Source organism: Coregonus clupeaformis, chromosome 37 (assembly GCF_020615455.1).
Source record: "Coregonus clupeaformis isolate EN_2021a chromosome 37, ASM2061545v1, whole genome shotgun sequence".
NCBI classification, from domain to species: Eukaryota; Metazoa; Chordata; class Actinopteri; order Salmoniformes; family Salmonidae; genus Coregonus; species Coregonus clupeaformis.
This window is the reverse complement of record NC_059228.1, coordinates 32,959,284-32,965,283: the sequence shown is the minus strand read 5'-3', so window position 1 is coordinate 32,965,283 and position 6,000 is coordinate 32,959,284. Positions and strand designations below refer to the sequence as shown.

At 39.3% G+C, this 6,000-nt stretch overlaps 1 protein-coding gene across 1 annotated transcript in view; it reads left to right on the top strand.

The window, feature by feature from the left end:
• Positions 1 to 1,792: 1,792 nt before the first annotated feature.
• LOC123482742 (5-hydroxytryptamine receptor 4-like) overlaps positions 1,793 to 6,000 on the top strand; it is a 57,274-nt gene continuing 53,066 nt past the window's right edge. Inside the window, exon 1 of the mRNA XM_045211449.1 lies at positions 1,793 to 2,036. The gene's annotated coding sequence lies outside the window, so the exon portion shown is untranslated. The remainder of the gene's footprint in view (positions 2,037 to 6,000) is intronic.

The following is a 6,000-nucleotide window of genomic DNA, read 5'->3' as shown; positions in this document are numbered from 1 at the left end:
GAACATGGCTTCGTGTGATCTCGTTTCTCTTCAATGGCCACGTCATCAGGAGGATAGCAGTTTACATACTGACGGCCCTCTCTATTTCACATCATTTACATCATTCTAAATAGTCACTAACTGGGGAATCAGGAACTGTATCTGTATGATAATTGTAAGAGTCATGATATAGAAACATGTTTTTAACACATCAAGAAGATGTGTGTCTGATCTCACAATTACTAAAGTAGTAATTATTTCTCCAAGATGAGTATGGTTTTATTACTCACTGTCACGACTTCCTCCGACGCTGTCTCCTCTCCTTGTTCGGGCAGGCGTCGGCGTTCGTCGTCACCGGCCTTCTAGCCACTGCCGCTCCTCATCTCATCATTCCATTTGTTTTGTCTTGTTTATTCCACACACCTGGTTCATATCCCCTCGTCAGTACCTGTATAAGTGTTCCCTCTGCCCCCTTGTCTTTGTGTGTGGTTGTATATTGTGGAGGTTGGATTAGCTTGGTGGAGCTCTTTGTTATTTTGTATCTCCGGGTTATTTTCACACGTGTGCTACGTTGTTTTCCAGTGCGCCTCTTTTCCGCACTTAAGTGTTTGACGCGTTGCTGCGAACTACTGTGTTCATAATAAACCTTTTATTTGCCCTCCTGCGCCTGACTCCTTCAAATCACACCTCACACTCATGCAATTTCACCTAGATAGTTTGTGTGTATGTATTGATATTTAGACTACATGTGACATTTTTTTATTGATGTAGTTCTGTTCTTCTCTATTCATGTTTTGTATTATGTCATGTTTCGTGTTGACCCCAGGAAGAGTAGCTGCTGCTTTCACAACAGCTAATGTATGTTAAGTTGTACATTACACAAGTTAGTAACTAAGCTTCTGTAATTAAGCTACTGGTTGAATAATCATTTCAGTATGTATGTTAAGTTGTACATTACACAAGTTAATGACTAAGCTTCTGTAATTAGGTTACTGGTTGAATACTTATTTCAGTATGTATGTTAAGTTGTACATTACACATGTGAATGACTAAGCTTCTGTAATTAAGCTACTGGTTGAAGACTTATTTCAGTATGTATGTTAAGTTGTACATTACACATGTGAATGACTAAGCTTCTGTAATTAAGCTACTGGTTGAAGACTTATTTCAGTATGTATGTTAAGTTGTACATTACACAAGTGAATGACTAAGCTTCTGTAATTAGGCTACTACTTGAAGACTTATTTCAGCTTGCACTGATCACATCTCACATTGTCTGAATATTTTGTCATTTCGATCCATACATGTAACACTAATTAATAATGTTTACTTTGAATAATTGGTAGCCAGGTTTTTCAGTCATGATGAGTCAAAGTGTAAACAAGGAAACACAATTATATAAACAATATCTTGCCAAAGGCTCTTCTATTTTGAGAATACATCATATTCTTAGTTAAATCTTACATAAGGGTTGCTTTTCCAGCAGTCCATATCACAGTGATTAATAGTAGGCTTAACCTATTTTAATTGAAAGATGAAGAGATACAAAATTATCAGAAAAAAGTGATATGACAGAGCAATTTACTCTGGGAATCTGCCTTGCAAGTCCACATGTTCAAGCAATTAATTTTACAATGAATGTCACTCACAGCCATTTATAGCCTGGCCTACCTGCAGCAAACAATTTTAAACCGAGCCGATTTTACCACATCAATAAAGACCAAGCGAAAGAGGAGGGACTTGAAGGTGCAATTTGCTGGGAATACCGAGGTCTCGCTTTCCAAGCATTACTTCATCCACAGAACAGCGCGCGGTGCCCCACGCGTACGAAACTGTCCAGCCGTTCACATTTGCGCTCATACTTCCGACTGCGCTCAGGATACATGGACAACTTTTTCGCTTTGTGAATGTCAGCAGGGAACATCTCTGAAATTGTAGTCACAGAATAACTGTTCACTTCTTAACTGTGTTTTGATACAAGTCGAAAATGTGATTTCTCTCATGGGGATATAGCGTCGTACCATGGTTTTGGAACACGGCGTCTCCACAAGGACATGGTAAGTGTACTGTAGGATTATAATTGTACATTATTAGTTAGCCCTTTATATGGAAATAGCTTAAGTCATATTTGTATTGTATAAAGTGTGTATTATTGACGCCTATATATACATTATTATGAAAGTTAATTTAAGGAAGGAGGACAGGACAGCTACTATTTGCTGTTGTCCCCAACCTTTACACTCTAATTATGAAATTGCCATTATGCTAAAGTTGTACATCCATTTATTGATTTGTTTAGGAATCATGCTGTGGTATTGCTCCAGCTTTTCATACACATGTTGTGAGAGCTACTGTATGTTGGAGGTGGCCTCCAGCACTGACATAAGGTGTTCTAGCCTACTGTAGATAGCACAAATATTGATGGGTTATGGATTATGGACTGCTGTTACATTAGACCATCACAGTATCATAGTTATTAAAAACCCAGACCAAATGTATACAAGGAGTACTGGAAACTATCTATATTGAAAAATATTAAAACAGCACTGCATGCCAATAGCTACTTAAAATCAATAATTAGAATAGTCACATTTTAGATGGTTTCAATGTAGCAAAACCCTCTTAATTTAACTACACACATTTTGTCCACATGTTGCCTACAGTACTATGTAATAACTAATTGTTATTAGTGTGTTTTTTAAAATGTATTTATATGAACACTGCAGTAACATTACATCTGATACTAACATTGACAAATGTACACTGACACATTATGTTAGCCCTGTTAGCCATGCAGGCTATTTGATGGAGCAATCAAGGTTAACCAATGTACCTTGATCAAAGGTTCTACAGACATGCCTCTCTTCACCTGGCTCTGATAACATCCTGATTATCATCATACACCCTGTTAGTTTAGTTCCGTATCTATCTGTAATGCAGGTCTATATTACCCCCCCTATGCTACACTGGGCAGTAATTCCACTCTCTGACTCATCAAATAAAATGTATTACGCCTAAAAGCTTCACAAGAGTACACCTCTGACAAACCAAAATAGATCTTTGGGCGCTGTTCATGAATTCTTAATCAGTATCTACAGCATCCATGCTTCTGATGATGCTGGGGTTATAGATCACATGTGGTCATGTCTGTTTGGCTGATTCTCCCAGACAGACAGAGATCAGAGGTGTATAAAGCTGAGACTGAGAGCCAGGGGTCAAGGCAAGGCAAGTGTGTTCTGATGATTAGCTGGGATGACTAGAAGGGTGTTCATCTCTGCTCCAATGTGAGCTTCCTTCCTTCCTTCCTTCCTTCCTTCCTTCCTTCCTTCCTTCCTTCCTTCCTTCCTTCCTTCCTTCCTTCCTTCCTTCCTTCCTTCCTTCCTTCCTTCCTTCCTTCCTTCCTTCCTTCCTTCCTTCCTTCCTTCCTTCCTTCCTTCCTTCCTTCCTTCCTTCCTTCCTTCCTTCCTTCCTGTCTGTCTGTCTGTCTGTCTGTCTGTCTGTCTGTCTGTCTGTCTGTCTGTCTGTCTATCTGCCTGACTGCCTGTCTGCCTGGTCAAAGTGAGCTTACGCAACTATCCATGAGCCAGTCAATAAGGTGGTGGCGGTGCCAGGCGAGGGGCATGGTAGATACTAGAGAGAGGATGTGTCCTGATTAATGGCACGGAATGGAGAGGGCCTTGTTGGAGGATCAATAGTCTCCACTTTCACATCACATTAGAACTCTGTGGAGCTGAAGGTTAGACATGAAAACAAACTCTGACAGCTTCCATTCCTATATACACTTTACTCCCAGTCCCAGAACTCCCTGAGAAGTTCTATATAATCTGAAGCTCTCTGTCTGTCTCATGGCACGTACATAGCCAAGACTCTCACCGTCCTGTCCTGTCCCATGAGTTGAGCTGAGGAGAAAGGGAGATTTCTCTCTGTTCGATTACAGGACTCAGTGTAGACATATCAAGCTTTATCAAATGTCTATTTGATAGGTAGAGGACTTGCAGAAACTACTCCACATGTCCACTTTGTAGAAGTGAGTTCATGGATATGGCAGAGGAAGTATGTGATTCCTTTCCTTATACTCAGTTCGTAATAAGAATGGCTTGTCTGATGACTTTCTGCATGGCCAGTTCTTCCACAATTACTCCTGAATACCGTTATCAGTGTGAAGAGTGGAACATGAAAGCTGAATATGAGACTTTGTTTCACCCCAGTTGCTAATTATAGACCATTTGTGCTGACCCCAGAAATGAACAGTGAGAGAACAGTTAGAGATGTTCCTGTCTCTGCGGTTTCTCACAATTTCTCCTATTGATACAACCTCAGTACTGTAGACAGATTTGCTGGGTGAAGGTGCTGCTATGAATTGTTTACTAAAAGTGTTCCTACTATCGGTTATAATTACTGAACTGAGCCTCTACTGACTGTGTCACTGAAGCAATTATCATAAGATTACTTGAGAGACTGGAGAACCTTTCAAAAAGAAAATAAGTTTTCATAAACAATTTCAAATATTCCATAAAGCTTGTGAAAACAGCTTTAAAATAATACATTAGTTGTGGCTCATTTATTAGAAAAGAGAATGTCATGACCCAATCACATTTTGTAGGAAAACCACAAGAGGGGACAGTAGCTATTTAGCTAGCACACTGTAACAGTCCCTTTTGTTAATCCTCAATAAACATATTCAGTAATTGATTAAGTTAAATCATTTCCATCCCTGTGGAGCAACCAAAATCAGGCACTGAGGAATAAACAGACAATGATTTTTTTTATTCCGTTATGGCAGTGCTGTACTATCCCTGAGTGCTTTCCTGTTTTGATTCCATCTCTTGTATTTGCCCTGGGTGGAGAGAAAAATGTTATTTTAGTGAGCATTTCTAAAACTCAGACAAGCAAGTAAGTAGTGGATCGCCACAGGCACTGTCCTTATTATGAAAAGCCTATTTTTAGAGATGTTTGCACTAAACAGATAAGCTGGCACACACACACACACACACACACACACACACACACACACACACACACACACACACACACACACACACACACACACACACACACACACGCACACACACACACACACACACACACACACACACACACACACACACACACACACACACACACACACACACACACACACACACACACACACTGAATTAACATAATATGTATATTTACATATACATAAATAATATGATATGCTATGATAGAGAGTTACAGTTCTACTGTAAATGTTATGAATGAAAATAATGAATTGAGGCCCTTGTTGACATAAAACAAGTCCTGTATGACACCTCTAAGTAATGCTTATCACACATAAATATAATGATGTCACTTAACCATCACAGTACACCTGAGTGAGCAGGCGGTGTAGACTGTAATGAGGGTAATACTATGTTTTTGCCATTAGAACCTTCTCAGAGTTCCAAAATAATATGTAACTGTAAATAATATGTTACTGTAAATAATATGTTACTGCAAATAATATGTTACTGCAAATAATATGTTATTGCAAATAATGTATTTTTTCGAGACGTTTGGGGTTGGAATGGTGGACATATTGGTATCGACTGTTTATCGACTTTCTCCTAGAGTTGATCTAAGCCCTAGAGACTCAGCAGTGTATGTTTTTCAACGTGTAAATAATGGAAATCAATGACAACACGTGTGGAAAAACAGCCAATTCAGATTATGATATTGATTTCTCTATGGAAGTCTAAGTACTCTCAGGGTGCATCTGAATACGTGGGTGTAATGAACTTTGGAATTTAGTATGTGAAATGAGTCCCTGTTAAAAACCACTAGGGATTGTTTATACTGTAGAAATAAAAGGGAACCTAAGCTTTTAGCCTGCTAGCCCAATAACATCCAGTAGTGAGAGCAGAGCAGAAGAGCAGCAGTGGTGCTAATCTGTCCACTTCACTGTGTAACATTAGTTACTTGGAATGACTGGGAGAGAAGAAAATAACAGGGCAAATACGGAGAAAACAGTGCTGCTGTCAGCCTCAGATAGCCAGTAGA